The sequence below is a fragment of the Pongo abelii genome, chromosome 11, assembly GCF_028885655.2.
Source record: "Pongo abelii isolate AG06213 chromosome 11, NHGRI_mPonAbe1-v2.0_pri, whole genome shotgun sequence".
Taxonomy (NCBI): domain Eukaryota; kingdom Metazoa; phylum Chordata; class Mammalia; order Primates; family Hominidae; genus Pongo; species Pongo abelii.
Genome location: NC_071996.2, coordinates 115758898 through 115785610, shown reverse-complemented (window position 1 = coordinate 115785610; position 26713 = coordinate 115758898). Strand labels below are relative to the sequence as shown.

General features: G+C 33.4%; 1 protein-coding gene across 6 annotated transcripts in view; it reads left to right on the top strand.

Moving 5' to 3' along the window:
* The window catches only part of ERBB4 (erb-b2 receptor tyrosine kinase 4), a 1162809-nt gene that overhangs the window by 99939 nt on the left and 1036157 nt on the right, over positions 1-26713 (top strand). The window contains exon 1 of one of the 6 annotated variants that reach the window (XM_054549799.1): positions 2865-12271. The exons of the other annotated variants lie outside the window; for them this stretch is intronic. The gene's annotated coding sequence lies outside the window, so the exon portion shown is untranslated. Of the gene's footprint in view, positions 1-2864; positions 12272-26713 lie in introns of those variants that run through there. 6 annotated transcript variants of the gene reach the window in all.

Sequence of the window (26713 nt, the reverse complement as noted above, 5' to 3'; positions counted from 1 at the left end):
GGTCTAGAAGCAAACAGAGGTGATGGGGGTGGCTCCTGAGGAGAATCAACATTATCATGCCTGGCAACTGCCTCAGGGGAGGCTATCACCATTGCCTCAGGCAGAGCAGGCAGGCTATCACTGTTGCCTCAGGCAGCACAGGGCTTTATTTCCTCAGACAAAGGTGGAAAAGCTGATGGCAGCATGGGTTGGGAGGGGATGTTGCCACTACTGGGGATGGAGAAGCTGTTCCTTTTGACAAAAAAGGTTCATCAGAGTTTACAAACTCAGTATCCCCAGCTTCATCAGAGTCCTCTCACATGTGCCCATTCCAAGATGCAGGGTCTTATTCTTTTCCAATCAATGCCCTCACTTTAACAATAAACACTTGGTTAGGCTGTGCATGCATCTTTGGTTGCAGATCAGCCACTCACATGATAGCATGTCTATTTTTCCACAATTTCAGTTCTTTCTCTAGAGGAGATAGGACTCTCCCTCAGGGCAATCTTAGGAGATCTGAGGCTCAGTATCTGCTTCTAAAGCCCAGAGACAGAATCCCTGAGTTCATCATTTTCTTTCATCACTTTGTCCACTAAACAGGAGCAAGCAACCAGTTTCATTATGTTCCTTGGTTCTCCACATATGGTCAAAGGTGTTATGTATAGAGTCACTAAACTCCTTGCTTCTCACGAGTGGTGAATCAGGAGTGTTAAATGCATTTATTTTGCATAAGTCTCTAAACAGTTCATGTCAAGTACTATCGGTGTTCTCCATATGATTAGAAGTAGATTCCATAGCATTTTGGGGTCTAGTCATATTAAGCAGCCAACTCTAGAAACCCCAAAACTGATGAAAGAATGCCATCCTTAATATTCTGTTCCTCTAGAACCACTTCTGGTACCAAAATCTGTATTAGTCAGGGTTCTCTAGAGGGATAGAACTAATAGGATATATATGAGTTTATTAAGTATTAACTTACATGATCACAGGGTCCCACAACAGGCTGCCTACAAGATGAGGAGCAAGGAGAGCCAGTCCAAGTACCAAAACTGAAGAACTTGGAGTCCAACATTTGAAGGCAGGAAGCATCCAGCATGGGAGAAAGTTGTAGCCTGGGATGCTAGGCCAGTCTCTCCTTTTCACATTTTTCTGCCTGCTTTATATTTGCTGGCAGCTGATTAGATTGTTCCCACCAGATGAAGAGTGGATCTGCCTTCCCTAGGCCACTGAATCAAATGTTAACCTCTTTTGGCAACACCCTCACAGACACACCCAGGATCAATACTTTGTATCCTTCAATCCAATCAAGTTGACACTCAGTATTAAGTATCACACCTGGCTAATTAAGGACATCTACTTTTCTTTGGATAAGTTAGTGATAGTATTGTTATTATCTTTCTACTAAATGTGTTGCACACAAATCCTCCTTTGAACTTCCGGATTTTATTTGAGTTGCAAACTCATTATTATATCCTACAGAGCACCAGATTCCAATATTTGAATATCTCTCTAGTAGTATACTCAAGTACATCTCCCCACCCCTGATTTACCATGCTACTATACTAGCCTCCTTTTTGTCCTTCAAATGTAAAACAAGCTCATTTTTAATAAATTTCAGGGCCATTTATACAGGGCTTTTTATATTTTTTTATTCATAAATACTTTCCTCGGGTGTTGGAATGACAATCTGCATCTTATTAGAATAAATTCTAATGTTATTTCTGGTTATTTTTATTAAATCAAAAACTTTCTTATCCTAACCCCACCAGAAACTTTCTATCACATTATTGTTTTCTTCATAATAATCCATGACTAATATTTTGTAAGTTTCATACCCGCAGAAATAATGCATTTCAACTATAGAGAACAGTGTTAAATTAAAATACCAAAGCTATAGCAGCAGAATTTCATACCTTAGTAACCTGAATGGGTAGATTTTTTTTTCATGGGGAGAAAGGCATATCCTAGAATCCATGAATTCATAACCAATGGATGTCTTCTAGATAGTAAGTTTGGAGAAGGTACATTTGTCATAGCTGAATTTGTATATTAAAGATCAAGTCTTCATAATTTGGTTGAGTTAATGGAAAACCTGATAAAGTTAGAGATACATTTTATTGCAAATGTAGAAGTGAGGCAGAATATTTAATTTTGTATGCTGATGAGCTAGGTATTCCAGCTGTATTTCTTGCAACATAACCACTAGCAGAATAATCTTGAGGCAGTCTTTTACCTGTTCTGGCCTCATTTTACTCATCTGTAAATTTGAGCCTATCTCAGCAAGGACTTGTACACACTATCTAAGGCAAATCTTGAGAAGTAGTGAAACACTGTTGAAAGTGTGTTCCTTTCAAAGCTAGTGCTTACTTACTTTCTAATAGTGTGATTATTGGAGAGTTACTTGGTCTCTCTGAATATTGAAAGGGCATCCAGTTTTTCTAACACAATTTATTGCAAAACGCACCGTGTCTCACTGGTTTGGTATGCTACTTTTATCATGTTTAATTCACATAAATATATAAATCTGTTTCTGGATTCTCTGTTTTGCTTCTTTATTCTGTTTGTCTGTCTTTGAGCCAGTATCATAATGTTTAACTTTTAAAAGATGTAATGGCTCTTGCTGTACATTCATTCTTCTGGTTTAATGACAATATCCCTCAAATTTCATCCCTTCTCCAAAACCACCATCTTACCAAATTGTAATTTTGATTGAAATTACATTAAATGTACAGATTAACAGGAAGCTAAGGAAAGTGTTTATATTATCATTAACAGTTTGATATGCATTTACTCAGTTCTTCCATTCATTCAATACAATTTATATTTTCCAAAGTTAGGATTATTAGAAATTTAACTTGTAATTGTTTTATGTATGTGTTTATTCATAATTATTTAGTCATTCACAAACACTTATAGGGTACCCATATTATATCATATACTGTGTGCTTACTAATGGTTGAAGATATTAAAATTAATACATGCACAACACACACAGCATTATGCTTTACCTTCAAGGAGCTTATAGTTTAAAGGAAATGATCGATATTTGTTCACCAGGAATTTTGCCAGTAGCTTTTCATAAGACATCTTATAAGAACCAACATTTAATGGTATTTTTCTCCTGGTATTTATAAATGTGAAGACAACTGAACGTGGATAGTAACTTACTAGAATTTATATAGTAAGCAATAATTAAAGCTAGGAGTACTATCTAAGTCTGGCTCCAAAACACATTTTTTTTCTTCCCATTATAGAATGTTAGATCACATCTGTCCTTACAGTTATAAAAATGTATTAAATTTACCTGGTAGATGTTATCTGAATTATGAGCACTAGTCTAGAAACAAACAAAAAAAGCAGCCACCATAGGGCTAGCCTCATAAATGTAAAACTCACTCTAAACATGTGCAAACAGATACTCATGAGATAACACGGTACACAGGGCTAAATTTATGCCCAGGATACTATGTAAGCAGAACTAGAGAATGAGTAGGTGCTCTGAGGGATCAGAGAGTGATTGTGATGAAACATCAGGGTGGTTTTCTTAAGGAGTTGATTTTTTTTAAGGTAAGTCATAAAGAATAAATAAGATAGATGAAAAGGAAGATGAGGTATTCCAATTAGAGGAAATCATAGAATAAAAGTCATGGAGGAAAGAAACAGAATGCTGTGGACAAAAACTACTCTATAGACAGTACAGTGTTTCTAAGGCATAAAGAGCAAGGCAGAAAGTCACTACAGAATCAGGCCTAGGAGGTGGACATTAACCCGATTATGGAGTTCCTTTTGTGACCTACAAAGGCATTTGAACATTATTCTGTAGCATGTACAGTAGAGAATACTTAAGAGCTTTTAGTCGGAAGGGGAGGCATAATTAGGCAGACAGGGCCAGACAAATGAGTTTATCCTAAAAATTTACTTTTGACCAACCTTTCTTTTTTTTTTTTTTGTATCAGAACATGAATATAAGTAGCATAGGTTAAAAGGCTTATCACTTCCTGGAGTTTTCTATTTATAATATACAGTAAAGGAGAATTCTAGTTATTACAGCTCTGCAGAACTCAAAAATTCCTACATAAGCCATCTGATTTTACTGCCAAGTTCATTCTCCAGCTGAGAACTTTACCATTAATGTGAAATCCTTTAGCTTGAGAGCAGGTAGGAGTAAGGGAAATCCTTGTATCCCAGAGAGCTGGAATAAGTTCTAGCAGACTGCTTTGTTTAGTAATCTCTCTGTATTCTCTAAGCCAAACTTATTTAGGAGCAGTTCTTAATGTGGGGAAGGCAGAAAAAAGACCACCAAGGATGGGCACAATGCAAGTGTTCTTTTACCTTACATTTGGTCTTTGCTAGGTTTTGTGAATGTCCTTATTGTAGATAATTTACCTTGCCCTTAGATTATACGGTTTGCTTTACAACCAGTCTTTGGGTTTTACATGGCCCTGGGATCTCTAGACTTACTCTCTTGCTTGTACTAAAACCCTCTGGTTTACCTAGTCTCCAACCCACTCTTTTCTAGCCTCTAGTGCTTCCATTTATAACCTCTAGTTTGCCTGGCTTCCAACCTATTCTTGTCTCTGGTGTGCTCTACCCACTTCCATTCTTTGCCTGCTGGAATTAATGATGAAGCATTTAACTTAAGTCTAACCTGCAAAAGTCTCTTTTGTTTGAGAAAGGTTCAGCCATTCTAGTTATGTTCATTGGATTACTGTTTGAAGGTTTACTGGCAAATATAGTTTGAGTTTTATTGTGTCAACCTTACCTTTTGTTACTTGAGCTGAATACATACAGAATTCATTTATATATTTTCTTCCCATGTGTCAAAAATGGCAAATAATATTCTATAAAACTGTTGTATTTAAAACTTGAATGTAGAGAATCTGAGACTTAGAAAGGAGAAATGAAATCTCTTGAGAGACTGACACAAGATCACATAGCTACTTAGTAAATATTTATCTTATTCTTTTTCCTCTTGAGGAGATATCAGTGCGTTTCTCCTGGAAATTGAATCACCTATCAATGTAAGCTGGCTAAGTCTTTTAATTATTGTAGTATATTTTCTTATCATATTTGGTAGATGTCAGTCATGCCTCCTTGGAGATAATGTGCCTTTCTAAATTTTTTGTTTTTCATTTGTAGAATGATGTCATATTTATTTCTTTTAATATATGATTTATAACTGATATAAACTTTTTAGTTTCTAAATGAATTGTTTCAGTTCAGTTTTAAGATCTTACTGATTGCTTTTTCTGAGGTTTTTTATTTACCATGTCCTGTTTATATGGCTGACAGTGTTGACTAGAAACTTATTCTAGAGATTACATGTACTCATTTATTCATCAATTTCTGGTTTTCTCTATGTTATATAGAATGATTGACACATTTTTATGGCACATTTTCCTGCTTTTATGGTTATAATTACTCTGTTGTCTTGGGCCATATACTGAATTTTCTATTCATTGAGGATGATTCTGAATAGAGAATAATTTTTAACCCCTGGCATATCTGGGAACTTTCTGGGACACACAAAAGATAATTATTTCTTTTTTTTCTTTCACCAAAATATTTAAATATAAATTTGTAAGTGCTAAGTCAGTTTACATAGTATTAAAATATAATTTTTAAAGGCTGGAGCTTTGTGATCAGAGAACCCTGGGATCAAATCCTAGGTCTGGAGCTTGAGCCATGTATAATTTTAAGACTGTGTTTTCTTATCTAAATAATATTAACATTTATCTCAGGGCAAATATGAGTAAATTAGGAAATACATGGAAAAGACTTCGTCTAGAACTTGGGATTTAGTGTGTGCATGATAAAGTTTAGCTTTTATCATTGGCTTTGTTCATGTTTTTATTCTTGCACTATAGATTTCCTCTAATTATGCCATTTATTCCATTTTCCTCTGATAGAAAAATTTACAAAAATTTATGTTAGTTTCTTATAAACAGGAGTCTTTTGATATCACCATTTAGAATTCCAGAGAAAAGCAATATTATGTGATCAAAATAAATAGGTGTTCACATTGTGTAGAATTCTCCTTCTGTCTACAAGTGTTGCCCAGAATTATTTATGGTGTCTAAAATTTAACATGAAGTCTATAGTTTGTAAATCTTGGAGGCTACTCAGAGAGTGACAACAACTCTGTTGATATTCCCTTAGCTAGAAAAGAAATACTTGGAAGTCAAGATGTGTGGTAATAGGCCAAAGAAGGTTTCTCCTGGGGATTAGGTAGTATGGTGGGAGATGGGCACTGAAAACAGGAGGGCACCAGGAGGAATATGAACGTCATCTTTTTTTGTAATTTCCTCTGGTCATGTCTTGATTTCAGAGCTCTTCTAAACTCATAGCTTTAAAAACAATTTCCTATGAGACTTAGAAATGAAATTGTTTCTTTCCTGTAAGAAATATGAATGAATGCCTAAAAAATTATTTCAGTTATTTGATAAATATGCTTGTAAGTAGAAAAAAGTTTGAGTTCAGCTTCAGATCAAAGAAATCTGGACTTTAAATCATTTGTTTCTTGAAAATTTTCTTTTTTTCTTCTGCAAATGGATAAAAGATGGAAAATCTTGAGCAGTAAACTTGTTGATATTTTACATTTTTATCCAATAGGCAGGTTAGAATAGCTGCACATTTACATTGCTCTTCTCAGTTGTATGTAATAAGAATGATCTACATAATAGAAGAATGTGAAACCTTGTTGTTCTGATTCCATATTATAAGATTACAAAAGAAGTGTCTGCTGGAACATTGAAGGAGAATGGAACATGTTCTGATTCTTAAAACTAGGCTTGCCACAAGAGAGGATTCCCTTTGAGAATTTGAAGATTACTAAGGTGAATGTGTCTCTGTGTGTGTATATAAATGGGTGAGATCTCTTGACTCCGTGGATTCCAAGTCGTGGTAAAAAGCAGTGTAGTTATTTTTGCCCCTACATTCCCCCTACTCTTACCCCAAAGACCACCTGAGAGTCTATGTGAGAAAAATATGTGTTATTTAGTTCTTCAATATTCCAAATTATATAGGGAAAATATATAATTTTATATAATGTTTTAAGGTGTAGAAGACTTGTAGTATCCATAAGCACCATCTAGATACTTTAGGGAAAAATATTTTCACTTGACCGTATCTCTGGCTTTCTAGCAGCTCTGTAACTCAAACAGTGTCCAGTCATATGAAATCATATTTGTATTCATTCATTCTAGGGATTTCAGAATTTACTATATCCACTGTGCTTTAACTGTTAGTGGTCTCTAAAACTCCAGAGGACACAATTTAGATTACATGGATGTGAATTTGCACTATGAAATTCTATTTTAGATTGGTTATTCTCTTGCTGACCCCTAAGGGGTAAAATGATCTGAAACATGCTTTTTAAAAGCATGTACAGGAACTGGAACATAAAGTCACAAAATTGAGTCACCTTGCTTAATTTCACTTTGTGAATTATTGGTTTCCTGAGAGGTAGTTTAACAGCTGAACAGAGGAAAATAATTCTCAAACTTAAAGTATCTCCTTGGGCATCCCTCTTCCATGTAATGACACTATTAGATTGCATGACAAAAATCATTGGTAAACAAGGCTTTGAATTTGAATGCGCACTGCCATGCATAGAATACATTCATCACCTCAACATACAGAGCGTTCAATGTGTTTGATTTGTTATGTTGAAGATTATTGTGTCTTTCTATTGATTTACTACAGAATTAAGATATAATAGATGACATTTTCTAATGTTTCAAGATATTTATATATATATATATTACTACCAATGTTGTGTATATAGTTATAGCTCTTCTAAGAAAGAATTTTTGTGAAGGACCTATTTTTTTCTTGGATCAACTGTTCTTGTTGAGAACCTGGTATGCGAGTAAGAAATAAATGAGGCCTGAAAGTTGTATTAAGGAACACCATTTGCAACTTTTTGTAATTTGGCAATTTTTAAAAGTGAATATTTTTCTGTCTATAAAAATACAGGTGATTGAACATGTTGGCCTTTTCAAAATCATATATAATTTTTTCAGGGGTGAGAAATTTGAAATTAACCAATGATTTCTGAATTTATTAAAGGAATATTTTAGTCTTAGTAGAAGAAAAAGTTCTACATGTAATAGGAAGGTAAAAAGAAAATTTTCTCTTCTTTTATACAGATTCCATATGAATTCTCCCACTTATAATTGATGTCAATTGAAACTTAAATAACAAAATCCATTGTAAAAATGTCAGTTAGTGGAAGTTTTTAGAAAATATTAATTATCCTGTGAAGGCTACTCTATCTACAAATGAAGTATTTAGCTAAATGCAGTATAAAATTTCTAAAATATTGTGCTTTAAGAATGCATAATATGTAACTCTCTATACTGTAGTATCGGATTTATATGTTATAAATAACTTTTCTACCACACCAAAGCTCTGGAACATATGAAGGGGTACATATAACCCTTCGATGTTACAAATGTAAGCACTAGATACCCCTTCATATATTCCAGAGCTTTGGTTATGTGGTAGAAAAATACCACGTAACACTGTATCATCAGACTTGGAGATGATTCCAGAAGTTTGTGGCTGCCATGACTATTCTCACCGACCATCTGAATAACTCAGGGAAGAGATGAGGCAAGTAAATTACATGAGTGATTCTTCAGTGAATGGGCAAACTAAAGGATTGTCTCTCAGAAGTCATTCTTTAAAAGAATTTTCACCTTTCACAACTTCTGTGGGTTATTAATGATGTGAAATGTGTTTCTTGAAAATAGAGCTTCATAATTTGCAATGATGATTTAAAAATCTAATTTGATCCTTATCAACTAATTTGCAGTGAGCTAATATAACTGCTAATTACTGCTGTTGGTGATATTTAGACATATTGAAATCTAATTTTGCCTTAAAATTAGAAAATTTAAGGCTATATTTACAGAAGTCAAGTTATTTAACACTTAGCAGAACGCACCTCTGATCACATTATATATAGAGAGAGCACCCATTAAATTTTTAGACATAAACTGATTCACAGTTGGCTGGAAAAGTTGTATAGCACCATGATCCTAACTATTTGCTATTTAATCATATTACAAGTAACTTAAAAGCAAATTGCAACCAGTAATATATTTCACAGAAACATAAAATTGCTGACTGTTTTTTAATATTACACTCCGGAAGAAAAGGCATTTACAATTATTGTCTAAAATGGCATTTGTTAATTATAAAATTCTGTTTATCTTTATTAACAAGCATAAAAAAATTAGTATTGTATTATGACCATTGAAATTCTGATTCCACCTCCTTTCAGGAAAGGCCATCCCTCAAGGTGATAGCAACAGAGATAGATCAATCTAAGAACAGACAACCCGGGTTACAAAATGACAGTGAGGTCCTGTCTTTCATTTGCCTTTTAATTGATTTCAATACATGCTTTAATCATTGGAAAACAATCATGGACAAAGTAGTGAAAAATCCTTGATTTGGTAGAGATTATATTTTCTTAAAAGTTGACAAAATAAATAAAACATATGGAAGCCTAGACTATAAGTATTATGGAGAATAATAAATTAGGAAAGAGGACAATGAATGTTGGGAGATTGTAGTTCCACATAGGGTGCCCCAGGGAGAGATTTACTGAAGAAGTGGCATTTGAGTAAAGATCTGAGGGAAGTGAAGATGCTGGTGAAAGCATGGTGCAGACTAATCAAACAGCAAGTATGAAGGCCCTGTGATGACAGTTCAAGGAAATAGTTAACACTATATATTGATGGGATAAGAAAATGCAAGGGTCATGACAGATGTCATCATAGAATAATAGGGGAAGGAAAGGTATGTAGTAGACTTTGGCTTTTATTCTCAGACATAGGAGAAGCCATTGAGGAGTGCTAAGAAGTGGAGTGACCTGATCTGATATATATTCAATGAGAATTACTCTTGCTCTTTGGTTAAGAATACACTGAACAGAGTCAAAGGCAAATGCAATATTCCAAGTAAGAGATTGTGTTGACTTTATCCAGAGTAGAAGCAGTGGGGGTGATGAGAAGCAATGAGATTCTGTATACATTTTAAAGGGAGAGGGAGCCTGCAGGAGTTACTGAGAGATATGATATGAAATTTCAAAGAAAACAAGAATAAAAATAGTTACAAAGGTTTTTTTTTTTGTTTGTTTGTTTGTTTTTTTATATGAGCAATTGGAAGGATGGAGTTGCCATCAACTGAGATGAGATGAAGAAGAGCATGAAAGGAGCTGTTTAGATGAGAATATAGACCAAGAGATCAGGAGTTCATGTGACATGTGCTTATTATGCCACCTGCCATCCAAATAGAGAGGCTGAGTAGCCTCCTCCTGGATATAGGAGCGTGAGGTTCTGGAGAGAGGTCTGTCAAAGAGGGAATCAGTGTCAATCAGTCTGAATAAAAAATTGAGAAAACATCAAGGATATGAGAAGAGATACAGGAGTAAGTCTATGTTTCCTTCTAAGGAAAAGCAGTGCAACCACATATTTATTATTTACATCAATGTGACCAGGTTCGGGGTCAGAAGGTCGTTGAAACTCAGCACCACAATCTCAATCTTTGTCTCTGTCTCTCCTTGTCTTTGTGTCACTGTCTCTGTCTCTCCCTCTCACTCTCTCTTGCTTCCCCCATCCCCCATCTCCCACCTCGTCTTTCCTCTTGCTTTCTCAACATGAGATTGAATACTTTTGGAAAATAACTCTGTACTCAATGACTTAGCTGCCTCATGCTAAACAAGATTGGTAATGGGATCTCAATATGTATACAACATAATATTCTTCGAATATAAAAACAGCATGCAGTTTGAGACCAGCCTGGCCAACATGGTGAAACCCCATCTCTACTAAAAATACAAAAAATTAGCTAGGTGTGGTGGTAGGCACCTGTAATCCCACCTACTTGGGAGGCTGAGGCAGGAGAATCGCTTGAACCCAGGAGGTGGAGGCTGCAGTGAGCCAAGATCGCACCACTGCACTCCAGCCTGGGCAACAAAGCGAGACTTCATTTCAAAAAAAAAAAAAAAAAAAACCAACATGCAAAGAAATTGCAACCTGCAAAGAGACATAACTGACGGTAGATAGAAAGCAATTTTTCATTTTAAGGAATTTCTCTTTATTAACAGGTTTTATGTTTTAAAAATGTTCTTCTGGCTTCAGTGAGATGTTTGATATAGACATGGTGTAGATTTTAATAATATGACTGCTAGTTATATTTTGCTTACACATTTTTAACACATGTGGTTCCTACTTAAATAAAGCACATCGTATGTATGTACATAAAACACAAGTATAAGACGAAAAACAATATTCAAAGCTGAGCTAACCTGAATCTAGTTCCTTTCATAAGCATCATTTATTTTCTTTACCACTTGCATTTTAGCAAAGTGGATTATTTAATCTGCCCAACAACTATAATGTCTATTTAAGTGGTTCTCTCATCTTCATTTCATTTTAAAGCAATGGTGCAATTCTGCGTATGTATGAATCCCATTACTTCTGCCTGTCTTCCAACTTAATGTTTCAGTGTAGAAGGCAAACTATAACAAATATTAATTAAAAGAACCTATTAATTCAAATTATGAATTAAGTATTTTCGCATTTTATTTTAATTACTTTCCACAATTGGGAATCTTATCAGCATATTTATGTCAAATATAGGGAAGCATTATATGAGGTCATTAGGTGAACAGGCTCTGGGGTCAGACCTAGACAGGTTTGAATCTAACTGCCATGATTTCGTCATGTGTTCATCATGTGTTATTTAGGAAGATAATTACCTCTCTGTGCCTCAGTTTCTTATTTTGTCAAATAAGAATAATAATAGGACCTACCTGAAAATACTGTAAGGGAGAAGAAAATTTATATAAAGTGCTTAGCATAATCCGTGGGCATAAGAACTTAGTAAATGTAGTAAATTTTGGTAAATATCATATGAAATTTTAGAGGGGGATTCTTAGTTTTTGATTTATGACAGCCTCCTCCTTTGATATACTCAGCTATCCATGCTTGTATAATCCCTTGAAGACAGAGAGCTCCATTGTGTCCTCAGAAATCCTGGCTTTGTGTTCTGATTGTTGGAAGCTGGCCTGTGTGGATGATTATCAGTAGACTCCTGTGCTTTCTGGGTTTTGTTTAGGATTGTCCCATGATCCATTTGGAAAGCCCCCACAGAAAATCAGAGAGAGAGAAAGGACAGTGAAACTAAGTATTTTTTCTCCTGGTTCCCTCTCTGTGAGATCTTCTTAATCTGTGTCTTTCAAGAGAAGGTCATTGCTGCTCTGAAGGAAGCTGCATTTGTAAGTTTCTCTTTGTTCTATAATCTCTCTCTTCCCTGCTTTAGTCTTGCTGGGCCTGAGGCTAATGCCAGCTCAAATAAACTGCTCTCATTCCTGCACTGTTCCTAGTAATTCCTTTACATTGCTTAAACCCTTAAAATTAATAACTTTTATATGAACATTCTTTAAATTATCCTAATTTGAATGTCTCATCAACTAGTTGCTGGGAATCTGACTGATACACTGGGGAATACATAACCCCTCCCCTGAAGTCAGTGCATTTCCTGAGTGCTGCCTGGGAGTGCACTTGTATCCCTCTATCTGTTATGCTACAGATGTCCCTTCCTTTCCCAGACTTAGTGAGTATGCACTTGTCTCTCCTCTTCTTGATAACAAATGCATGGGCTCAACCCAAATCCATCTACCTTTCCTCTAGCTTCAACTTCTCACTGGACTTAAGGTTTTATTTTACTTTATTTATTTAAATTTTATTTTATTGTGATAAGAACACAAAATGAAATCTATTTTCTTACATTTTTAGTATACAATACGGTATTGTTAGCTATAGGTACAATGTTTTGCACCAGATCTGTAGACTTTCTTATTAATTTTGCTTTACTGAAACTTCATGCTCATTGATTAGCCATTTCCCATTTTCTCTTCTCCAGTCCTGGACAATTATCATTTCACGCTTTGGTTCTATGAATTTGACTTTTTCAGATTCCTCATATAATCTTTCTTCCTGGTTTAGGTTTCAAAAACAAAAGCCAAGAAAGGAGATTATCTTTGGAAAAACCAGTGAGGCAAGGAAATACAATGGCCTAGCTATTTCCTTGGAATTTAAGAAAAATATAATATTTACAAAACATAAGCTGATAAGAAAGATGAATTAAAGCATTGTTCCAACCACTCTGTACGTATAATTTAAGAAAAAATGGTGGTATAAGAAAAAGTATTTTCTACTGTTTAAATATTATTATCATTTCCTGTATACAAAATTCGTGCCCAATTTGTATGTCATTCTTGAATCCATAGCTTAATAAAAATAACTAACAAAAATAAGGTTTCATAAGTGATTTGCCAGTTTTATTTATATATTTGCAAAGATGGAGATGATTTAATCTATGTGAGATTGAGATCCTTTCTACTATGTACACCTTCAATATAAAGACATTATTATTCTTTCTCAGTTCTGTATTTCTGAAAGTCTGTCAAATACTTTAAAAAATGATCAGATTTATGCAAGTGAAGCTTGCAGAATTTGCATTTGCCCTCAATCCCTCTTCTTCCTCTAGCTTTTCATGTGTTTTGCCTTTGTTCCCATTTCACTAAGCAAGCATTGGCCTGCTGCTAACGCACTCAAGTTTCCCCACAAGCTCTCACATTCCCTGGAATATTAAACAAAAAGAGCAACCAGGACAGGCAGACCAATTTCTTTCAGGTATACTGAATAATTTCCAGTAAGGCTCACTAATATTTCCTTTATTCTCTAACTACTCAAATTATTGCTAGTTTCTCTCCTTACCAGAAAATAAAATTTATTTATAGGAAAAGTGAATTATATGACCAGTGATGCTATTTTATTTCATAATAGTGAATTTTTATTGTGTTTTTCCCATATGGCATAAAAACTATCTCATACAGTGCAAAACACTTACAAGCACTCTCACAATTATTTCCACTTCCAATGTGCAAATCACAGGGAACCCAAAATAAGTTTGAAGGTGCTGTAAGAGTAGGTTCTAGGCAGAATATACAGTACAGAAAGGGGATAACTTTTAAAACTAGCATAATGATTGATGTGTCTTGGTTTTCTTAAGTCCAAGTATCAGGACTGACAATATGATAAACTGTCATCTCTACCTTAAACTCTCACCCTTGCCTTTCATTTGCAAATGAGCAAGCAAGTGGCCTGTTTTTAACACATGGACCATTAACTGCCTTCTTCTATTTGCATAGTAATGATAGTGAGTCAATGGTGATTTACTGCTCTGACTTGTATCATAAATAACAGATCATTTACGCTGCTAATTACACTCATTTCCATATCAATAATGCATTCTGGGTTGGGTTGGACTACTGCATTAGAAAATGGAATTGAATGACAAATTGATTTCCTACTAAAATGGTGTAAAACAGTTGTCTATTACAAGAAGATACTATTAAGTAATGTAGATAAGTGCAAAAGACATTTTTACAACTTATCCTGTAGCTTGAATCATCAAAAGTATAGATTGGTCAGGAAAATATTTATTCCGTATACAAACACAAATGTGTAACATTTGTCAGCACTACTTGGCTAGAGTATGGCTACCCTGAGCCCTCTGTCTCACATTTACTGTGTGGGTGGGCCAGTTAGCTTTTAGTTCTGCTATGTGATCCTAGACTGCACTCACAATCTGTAATAGTTATTTTTAAAATATAGGCTTTACTTCAAAAGGGGTGATTGTGTGAGAGTGTGGATAGGTGGTGGTACAAGCACATCATTATTACTAAAGAAACATTAAAGTTTAATATATGCCTTATAGATCAGTGATGTTAGATATAAACACACAGGAACCTTGAGGAACTTTTATATTCACAATAAATATATTTATGGTGCATACAGATGTATGTTTAGAGAAAGCCAAAGAGCAGTGGTAGAGATAAAGAAAGAGATTGAGGTTTTCTGAAAACTTTTTAATAAAAATATCAGCTTCTCTATTTCAGCTGCAAGAAATTACTAAGACACTTGAAAATATACATTTAGAAGAAAATGTGTGATGAAAGAGATGTAATTTGTATAACCACAATCTTTCTAATAACTATTAGGTTGGTGCAAACATAATTGCATTTTTTGTCATTACTTCTAATGGCAAAAACTGTAATTACTTTTGCACCAACCTAATATTTTAATGTACATTTGGAAATAAATGCATGTAAAAAGTAACTAAAACAATTCAAAACTTATTCTCAGGTTTGCTTGGAGCCTTCTATAAAGAGTGATATCACGTTCAAACTTAAAAGTAGAGAACAATGACAAGTAATATATTTACAAAGTTGTTAGAGTCTAAAATAGATTATAAAGAAGTTCAGACATTGTAAAATGTAAAAGGAGATAAAGTCTCAGATTTGAATTTTTAATATAAGAAGACATTTCTGAAGATAAATGATTGACTACGTGAACATTGATTCAGAAGAAAAGTTTATGATTATAATTAAACCAAGAAGCTGCTAATTCACATGATTAGGTGATTTATCCTGCATGTTAATAATTTGATTTTTAAGGCATTAGGTGGATAGGTATAACAAAATGAGGAATACATAAACTTTTCTATCTCCCCAAATGTGGGTTAGAATGATGGATACCAACTAGCAAGAAAATGTTAGGAAAAAGAATGAAGCAAGGACAGTGATTTAAAAAATGTTGTTCATTGATAGATCAGTTTATAAATAGTGAAGTGATAAAGATGCATACAGTGTAACCAAGAAATGAAGAGGAGATGGAGGAATGATGAATTTGTTACATGTAATTTTCCTAAGATCTGAAAAATGTGTCCTTCTAAATCAATATTACATTTATACTGTAACCAATGTGACCAAATTGCAATTATGTTAAAATATGGATGTGTTTTATTTTGAGGAGACTTTTTGATATTATTGTTTTGAATAACCACTGCCTGATTATTTTTGGAGAAATACACAATTGCTTTGTAAAAATATACTGATTATTGTATAAATATATAAGGATACATATGTGTATATACACATATATATCTATATGTATACATATATGTTCATATGTATGTATCCTTATATATCAACACATATGATATATATTATATATTATATGTAAAATATATATCTGTTATATATTATATATCACACATGTTAAAGTTCTAAATAATTTTTTTAATGAGAGCAAATATTGTCAGCCTAAAGTTTATTAAAATTTGATTTACTTTTACTTCAAAAGAGTTAATGAATTAGATCTATGATACTAAATTAAATTCTTGACTTTAGTATTACAAATATTTTATAATGATAGTTTTAAGAAAGCTTAGAAAAATCTGCTAGCATCTATAAAATGTCATATATAAAAGATAGATTTGTTGTGTTCATATTTCTGTGCAGTACTTTTTCTTCACGGATACATGGATAACATTAGATATCACCTGCACCATTATTTTTCTTTATGTATAACTAAAATGACATGGGTCATAGTCTCCAGTAGAAGACCACAATTAACAATTTGATCAATTATCTTTCTGCTTATACTTTCATTTCTGAAGATAAGTTAAAGGGTTTTTCTTTGTTTATAGACATAAACTAAGTATTTGTGGATTTGTATATTTTTGGATTTTCCAACTCTTCTCTTTCACAACATTCCCCTTCTACACCAAAAACAAACAAACAAAAAAAAGAAAACAAAAAAATCATTTGTTAATCCAGGGTAATCTATTTTTATCTGATTACTATAGGTGAGCTATAGCTGTTATTAGAGGTCAATTCATTGCTCCAGTAAGAAATCAACTTGATTTGTTTAGCAAAGTTTTAGTATATGTACTATGTACTACTAGTCTGTAAAAACACGTGTTAGAAAATAGCAAGGCTCTCTTTTTTATATAGCTTTGAAAAGTTGTTCTAATTAGAAGAAAAAATAAGTGGGCTTTTATGTGCATAGATGGACTTTAAGTTTCTTTTGGATATATGTGGATATATGTGCATGGGGAATAGCTTGAAGGGGAGTCAACAGGAATGGCACAGAATTTCACTCATTCTGTAGGCTCCCTAGTGGCAGGGAAAGTCCTACCATTGTAAGGTCCAGGCACAGTACCAGACACAGAGTAGGTAGGCATTCAGTACATATTTATTTAATGACTAATCAGTCTGAAGTCTTGAAAGTAAAACCAAGATAGTCTCTTTGGTTCTAATAGCTAAGTAGGTAGTTGATTATAGGATGACTTGATGTATTCTATACATCAACTTTGTATTAGCCCCAAGGAGACTCAGACACCAAAATGAATTCTAAGATGAATTGCTAAACAACATCTAATAAGAAATAGCTTATATTAGGCCATGATTGCCAATGATTATGATTAATTATTGTAGATTGTATTTTAGAATTTATTGCTTTTAAAAGCTTATGATTAAACATAAAATTCCAAAAAGTTATTTAGGTTTTAATAATAAACTTTTGGGAATTTGGGAAAAAATACCTCATGTACAAAATCTGGGCCATAGGCACACTCTCCTATAGCATTGGTTCAGTAATTCAAATCATAAAGTCAAGTGAGTGTCTACTCTCATCAGATGAAAGTATACCTTAATGAAGGGTTCTCTTTGCATGGTGTATCACCTTCCTTAAATTTGAATATACAAACACAAAGCTATCAAGAGACAGCATGAAATGCACAGACTTCAATTAAAGAGTTTTAGAAATAGATATGCATGCAGTATCACAATTATTTTTATTTTGATTGTGCTATATGGGTAGCAATTAGCATTTAATCATTTTCATATGTATGTTTGTACACTAACCCAGAAGCTTTATACAGCAGACAACTTATATGTAGATAAAAATAAGGCACATGCGTGTCATACTTAGTTGCTGCTTTTCTACTTATAGTATGAACTGAAATGATCAATATGGCATTTTCTCCCTGAAGATGCATGTTATTTTGCCAATGGTTACCAACTCTTGACATTACTAGTTGAACCTCTATACATGGTCTTTTTTCAGCTCAAAGGTGACACCTCTTTTTTCTGTGATTCAGATAATCACTGTAGCTTTTGACATCTTCTGCTGTCACTTTTTAGAAAGATAGTGGCTGCGTTACAAAGCTTTTCTTTGTGCTGTGTATGGTGACTGTAACATGTTTTCAGCCCATATGACTAATTGTTCCTCTATGTATGCTGAGCATTCTGAATTTGCTTATAATTGTATTTTTTTTGCCCCCTTCACTTACCTAAACCCTATATACTTAAGTGTCATAGATATGGTTATGTTACTAGCTTTACTCATAGTATTTATTTACACAGATTATTTTACATTTTTCATCATTTATCCTCTTACTCAAGTTATTATTTTGGTTTCTTCTAAAAATATGGAATATAGAATTCATATATTAAGAATAAAAAATTCTTTAAAGCTATTGTACTCTGTGGTATTTCACATAATATTAATCAGCTATTAGCAATGACTGGTATATACTTCCCATTGAAAATGATGTAAGGTCTGAAAGGACTCGTTTTGACAATTTTATATCACATATTTATATTTACCTTAGGTGGTTCTTTTTAATGTTTTAATTTGGGACCACACTAATTTCTAACTTGGTAACTCATCTCCTACCAAAATTAATATCAAGCAAAGAAAAATGGTTTTCTGAATAGAATCTACTAGTCTTTTATATCTTATAATGGTAGACCACTGATGAGGTAGAACTCCATAAGAGCTTTGCTCTCACAGTAAAATGTTTTGGTTGTGCATGGATTACACCTGGTGAAAGTTGGTTAGTACTGTCTAAGTGGCTTAAGACAAATTTATTTTGATTTGTATTGTGATGACTTTGCGAAGCACCAGATTTTTTCCCGCTTCGTGTGTGTGTGTGTGTGTGTGTGTGTGTGTGTGTTTTGAGTCCAAGTCTCACACCGTTGCCCAGCCTGGAGTGCAGTGGCATGATCTCAGCTCACTGCAACCTCTGCCTCCCGGGTTCAAGCAGTTCTCCTGCCATAGCCTCCTGAGTAGTGGGGACTACAGGCACGTACCACCACTAATTTTTATATTTTTAGTAGAGACAGGGTTTCAGCATGTTGGCCAGACTGGTCTCGAGCTACAGACCTCCAGTGATCCACCCGCCTTGGCCTCCCAAAGTGCTGCAATTAAAGCATGAACCACTGCTCCCAGGCTTCCCTGTTGTTTCTTAATCATGAATGCTTTTGTGACAATTCACCAGCATTCAGGAAATATTAAGGACAGATGATGTATTGTCCCATTGAGCAATTAGAAATCTGCTATTTAGTCATATTAGAAGATTCTAAATCTGGGATACATTTCAATGGTGCATTATCACTGTGGACATCTTTAAAACTGCATGTTTCCCTTATGACACCACACTATCATATTTGCCTTCCCTGAAGTAATAATAACTCTTTTCTGCATGTTTGTTCCTTAGATATCTTCTTGATGCAAACTTTGAATTAGAGTTGTGTAGATAATATACTTTTCATTTGAAATTATTTAGACTTTTTCAACAGTATTCCTAAACACATTTATGCACTTTAGTGGTTGAATTTTTAATCTCTTTTGATTACACAAATGACTCCAATATATTATTATCCAGAGCTATGCAATCAGGTCAGAATTCTGTGTTTTCAAACAGAGAACCCTACAGAAAACCACACCATTTTTCATGTCTTCAAATTTTCCTAGTGTAATGATGTGGATAGTTTTGACAATCTTCCATCTTCTTTCACTTAGTGGTTCTTAAAGACATTTTTGAAAAACACTGATTTTCAGTTGAACAGTGTAAGAAACCTGGCATGATGGAGAATTCCTCATTCTTATTGACAATATCCCAAAGTGACAGCTCCCAAGGAAAGTGATTTCTCATATACTATAATATGTTGAACATTTTGTACTACTTGTAACACTAGATATAGAAAACAAGACTAGATGACATAAGAAAAGTGTAAGTCAATTGAAATTGTGGAATTGTTGGTTCAATATATGTATGCAGTTTATCAGCATGAAGAGCCTTTAGTCTGATAACTGGCAGCTGTCAATGTGACCCTAAAAAGGGTTTCCAGGAGGAACAATGTGGAATACAAACCAATAAGTTTCAACTCATCTGATTGTAAGTAAGCAAAATCTCTAGAAAAGTGTAGAATGTCCAATTAAACAAATATAACCAGGCATAGGGAAGGCAATATTATCTTTGTAAGGACCTTCTTAAAAATATATTGCCCCATAATTTCCACGGAAATTCTTTGAAATATCTCATCTTTTAAGATATGTGGTTGATGAATTATGTTTAGGCTTTAAAAAACTTTCTTTTCTGACTATAGGAAATAAAAAACATCACCACAAACTGGAGACAAATGTGTCCAATTATATGGCGTATTTATAACTTCTAGAAAAGAAGTGTCAGTCCAGAGTAAAATCTCCAAGTTTGCAGAAACCAAAAGATTCCTAAAAACAAAAACATTATCAATACAATTATTGCTTTCATCTAGCCATTCTTTCAGTAAACATTTATTGACCCAAGCACTGTGAAGTGTGCTAAGAATAAAACATCCTCTGTCCTCATAATGCTCTTCATTTGTCTGGAAAGACAGCCATTGAGCAAGAAATGATAAGTTTGATGCATGTCATGAAGGATGTCTGAATGTTACCTTGCAAAATTCTTTATAACACCTGAGGATGGTTTATTAGGAAAGCTAGAGCAGGACCTCAGAATAGTGAGAGTGTTCCTTTGAGTCAGATGCAAAAAGAAACTTCTATAAGAGGACATGGTTACAATGAACAAGCAAAAACCCTTTCTGAAAAGACAAAAGCCTGTGTGCTTATGATTCAAACTTTTGATTTTTTGATTTGGAAAAGTTGGGCAGATCCCATTCTTTCATAATTAAAATACATGCATGACTTTGAAGAAGTAAGTATAATAACTGACCAAATAAGGCAGACATTATGGTTTCAAAATAATTCAAATAAATGAATCTGACCTACAGAAAAACATTTTTAAATGTATGTGACCTAAGATTTCAATTTTATTTGTATGGCGGGGCCATTCCTGAGCATAACTGTGGGCTGGCTATAGCATGTCATTTCTTATATGCCTAACATTAGTCTCCTAAGTGGAAAATAAATCGTGCAGTCTTGAATTTACTTCTTGGAACAGTTTTCAGAGATATATTAATGTATAAGAAGACATAATTGGCTGTAGTTTTGGTGAATATTGTATATAACATTGCTGAAATTTGGATTTAGGAATGAATGCTATAAAATGAAAATACATATCACAATGATCTATTTATGTATTAAAGAAAGGCATGAATGTGTCATATTCTCAGCACCTTTTATGAAAGATTAGCAGATGTTTCAGTTTTCATAATGTATGCAGTAACATAGTTTTTATAACTTTGCACTTAGAATGAATTCATTTTAGTATAGCACAAGATATTTAAGAAATACATTGAGGAAAATAGTGTAAACAAGTAGAGATTATATTTTAAAGTAGAAAATATCATCTACCAGAGCTGATAACAGTGTTTCAATGCAAGAAAGTTTAAAGAATCTCAGACATAAAACATATTTTGGATACTATTAACTATTGAAAAGGACATTAATTCAATTCTAGGTATGGATTGATTGCCTAATATATTCAGATGTCTTAAACATAAAATGTATAAAAGCCAATGAAATACATTTCATTCCTCACAACAGTAAGTCCTCAAAATGATTATTAAATGAAATATTGTAAAAATAATAACTGAATCAATTAAATTACTACATTAATGACATTGAACTCTTGAAAGCGGTATATTATATGCATTAAAGGCAAATATATGCATATACATTTATATGTATATGTATACAAACACACACATACATAGTATCTTAACACAGGTAGTATGTCTAATTTAGGATGAAGAATCATTCAAAGTCAAATCCGTCTCTTTTGTTTTGGCTTATTTCCACGTTTAGTATGATTCTGAAAATGTCAGTCTATTGGAACCCACATACATACACAATTTAATGGATGCCTGCAAATTTTCCTATTTAATATGTTTGTCTTCAATACTTTCAAATGCAGGCAACTCTTTGCCTCCCCCTTCCAAATCTAGTGATTGCATGTTACAACATTTAGTGTCATTCGTATATTGACTTGAAAACCACATTATCTGTCTGGTCTGAAAAACACTAATTTTGAACGTTCAGTTCAACAGTTTTTCTATAGCAATTTGGGGGTAGAAACAGAGTGAATTTTGAATGTGCCCTTAACTGAAATGTTAAAAAAAAAAATGAAGGAAGAGTACTGTATACATAGTAAGAAGTTAGCAAATACTGTGCGAATATGAATAAAGTATAGGCAGAGTATAGGATATGGCTCTTTTCGCAAGTATGAAAATACATTTTAAGGAAAGCCTAAATGCTCTGCTTCTTTGAAGCTTTCATATTTGCATTGAAATTCAGTATTTAATAAACTTAATTATAGTAAAATGAACTCTGTAGGACCATGTCAATGGGATCTAATGAAAGGTTAAAACACTTCAGAAACACCTATTTTCCAGATACATCTTGCCTTACATTAAAATCTAGTGTTTAAAATTTCTTGTTATGAAGATTTTGTGGTAAATCATTTATGCCTCTTAAAGAGGAAAATTTTTCTAATTATAGTTATTTAATTGACAATCTAGGGAGGCACAATTACTTTTGTTAAGAAGCATTTCTCAAGTTAGTAATTTAGCATTTTCAAAAAGTGTATTTAATTTCTCTCCTTAATATATATTTTTTTGTTTTTATAATGGTTCTTATGATTGAAGGGAACTAAAGCATTTTATTTAATGGGCTTCAAATATACATATATATGTTTATTTTATTTTATTTTAGCAAGGCAGACTCTATTGATGGAAAATTACAATAAAACTAGTGTGAAAATTTAGACACTTAGCAGGTGGAGAATACACAATTTTGGATTACTCTAAGCAATACTCCTTAAACTACTCCAAAGGATATATTTAGGCATTATATTGTAATTGCTGAATGTGAAAAACACTAGAAAATGTTATTAACTAAGTGAATTAGACTGGAAATTACCAAGAACTGGATTTTACAATATTAATAAGTATTTCTTCATATACCATTGATATTTTTACTTAGTATTAATATGGTGGGAATTTCTCAGCATACTTTCTAAATTTTTTTTGGAGTACTGTCTTGGTCTGCTCAGGCTGCGATATCAAAATACCATAGACTGAATGGCTAACGATACAGTTATTTCTCACAGTTCAGAAAACTGGAAAGTCCAAGACCAAGATGTTAGTAGATTCAGTTATTCATAAGGGCCTTCTTCCTGACTTGCTGAGGGCTGCCTTTTTGTTGTATCCTTACAGGGAAGCTCTGGTGTCTGTTTCTCTTTTTATAAAGGCATTAATTTCATCATGAGAGCTTCACCCTTATGACTGCATCTAAACGTAATTATTTCTAAAAGGCCCCATCTCTTAATACTATCCCATCGGAGTTAGAGCTTCAGTATATTAATATTGGGAGAATACAAATATTAACAGTTAGCTGAAAAGGAGTACTGATTTAAAGTGTAGCTTATTTCTGTGTCATTAAAGCAAATTATTTCTTATGAAGGATCTGTTATAGTACATAGGTACTAAGTGATAAAGTAGTTTATCAGGTTTCAAAGATACTGAGGAGCTCATAGTTTTCATTGAGAACTATTATAATTCTAATATAGCTTAGCCTTGGCTGCATAAGTTAGTTGTTATGCTTCAGACTGACATTACAGGCTGAATATCCCTTATCCAAAATGCTTGGGACAAGATGTGTTTTAGACTTGGGATTTTTTGGTAAAAATGATTCAGTAGACAATTTTACTGGTTCACCATCCCTAATCTGAAAGTCCAAAGACTGAAATGCTTTAATGGGCATTTGTTATTAGTGTAATGTCAGCGCTCAAAAAAAATTGGATGTTGTAGCATTTCAGATTTTAGATCTTTGGATGAGGAATACTCAATGTGTGGTTACTTTTTCTCTTTCTGATCACTATTTAGTTCTTGTTAATTTAAGACAGTGTAAGTGAAGAAGTGGACAATCTTGATTTTTTTTTTCTTTTAGGAAACTGATAGATATTGCTTCATCTGCCACAAATACTTATGGCTAAGAAGTGTAAAATAAATTACAAAATAAATATTTATCTACCATTTGCTTTAACTGATGATGTACAAGGTAAAACTAAAATGAGCTTTCAAATTGGACTGATAGTATGTAGTTCAAAACTTAGGAAGATAAAACCCATCTCTTGATCTTTCTATCTTGAATGCTAATTTTTCAAATTTCTTTTAAAGTATAAATCCATTTTCCCTCTCCTTTAGGTAGTATACTTTTTCTTAGAAACATATTCCCTGTAGGAAAGTAATTTATGATACTATCTTATCAAAGCCCTTATCATGAGAGTTTGGATGAAAGGAAGTGGAAATCATCCTTATTTACCAAATAAAGTTGGATTTGATAAGATTAGGGATTTAAATATGCTGATGTTATCATGTGGATTAGTCAAGCTTTGAAACACTGAATAAAACTTGCCAATAAGTGAAAGATAAAGGTGCCATTGTTACTGAGGTGTGCCTGTAGACTGCATGAAGGGAGTAATTTCCTTTGCCAATTTCTGAAGTGACCCCAGACTACATATATATGTCAGTAATATACTGCAATGCTAATAATGATGTAAGGGTTGAACTTGGTGTTTCATGAAATTAATATATATGAGTTAAATTAATCTTGTCATGGTCTTAAAGGCTTTACTCATATTTTATATGAATATATTATGTGAGGTTGAAGATTTAAGAACGAGGCAGTTTGAAACTCAAGAGTTTTAATTCAGATTTATAGATCTTTACTCTTTTTTTTAATATAAAAAGAAAAGATATTGAAAATGAACAAACATGTCTGACCCCTTTCCTAAGTACGGGTTGCATCTTTTCACAAGGCTTCGGTGGGTGTGAGCCAGAACTCTCTAGCAGAGGAATGAAAGGATGTTGCAAACAGTACACTATTGTACATTTCTATCAAAGGCAGGAAGCTGCAGGGCTTGATGTGTATCTTAATTCCTCTACTTCTTGCCCTTGCTGCCATGTTTTCAACAGCTTGTTCATTTGGATATGGCAGATAAATAGGTATGGGTGGACTCATTTGGAGGGTAACTTTCCGTTGATTTAGTTTGTACAGAAAGATGCTTTAGTAACTACCTCTCATGTCTTTTCAATCCCACTAGCAATACAAATGCGAGTCAATAGAAAGTTTTGTTGATGATCCCATTCATGGCTAGCTTTGTGGGTATGTAATTACACAGGCCCCTGTGTTAAGAAGAGATTCGTGCTTTGTTGCTGCTGTCTTGAAATTTTTAGTTCAAGAAATAAGGGACTTCATGTTTTTATTTTGCACTAAGTTCCACAAATTTTGTAGCTTGCCCCGGACCCATGAATGATATCATAATTTGAATGGAAAAATAAAACTTTCTATTCGTTGTATGTTCCAAATGAACAGCCATTCCACATTTGGATATCAACACAGAAAACTAGCACTTTGTAAATTATTTTAAAGAGGAGAATGATAAATAGCATTAGAAACCCAGTTAAGAAAATATTGTGGTGATATTTAACTAGACACTCATTTTCATATTTAACTCAGTATTTTGTCTTTATTTTGTCATAAAATATTATAGTATATCAATGTCTTCTAAATAAATACATTTATTCTTGGTTATACATATATAGCCTTTTAGTCTTCAAGTAATTTGGAGAAGTCTCTTGTTTAGCATATTTTTCTTCCATCCAAATAACTGTGTGTGTCACGTTCTTTATTTACTAATATTTTCCAATGATTTCTAAATGCTATTTCCTTTAACTGTATTGAATAAAAGATCTGCAAATACAGGTATACAGCATGCCAAAATAAGTGACACACACAAACAGAGCCCTATTTAAATTATTTTAAATTATGCTACTATTTTTCATTAATAGTATTTTCTTTTCTAAGTATCTAATCTAATAGTATCTGCTTTTCTTAAGGCTTTAGGATGGTGGAGTAGAGCTAATTTCAGACAAGGAATAATCTCTAAACTTGTAAAACAGGCATTCACAAAGTAAGTGGTTAAACAGGCCTTTTTTATGAATCAAATTACAGACCTAAAGTATTTCCTTTCCCAGTTCTTGGATCATTCCTTTCACTTCTAGGATACCAAAGTACGTAAGTGACGTTTGACAAGAAAATTAGGTTCCAGACTTACTGCAATGAGATTATGAACTCATCAAACATGTTTCTGAAATCATCATCAGTTTCAGTTTAATAGATTCAAGGACTCATTTGTTACAAACAAAAAAGCATGTTACTCCTAGTTGAATTAGCATCAGGTTGGCAGAGTTTAAGGCAACTTTTGGCCTTAAAGTCGATGTTTGGATTCAATTCTCTGAATGTTTATTTCAAGCCAAATGTCTAACCAGACAGAAATCTGTGCATGTAACCATTTATTGTGACAACAACTACATCATTAGACAAACCAGTCTGGTGACAGACTATGAGTTAGCCTCCATGTCTTTAGCCAGCTTCTTTCTGTGGGTTCCAGTTTAAATAGATTCAATATGCTTTCTAGTTCAGATTCATATGAAACAGAAAGAAAGCTAGGAAATAAAGAATGTCTGTACTCATTTATAATTTCTGCATATTGCAGGACTAGGAAGGAATTGCTAAAC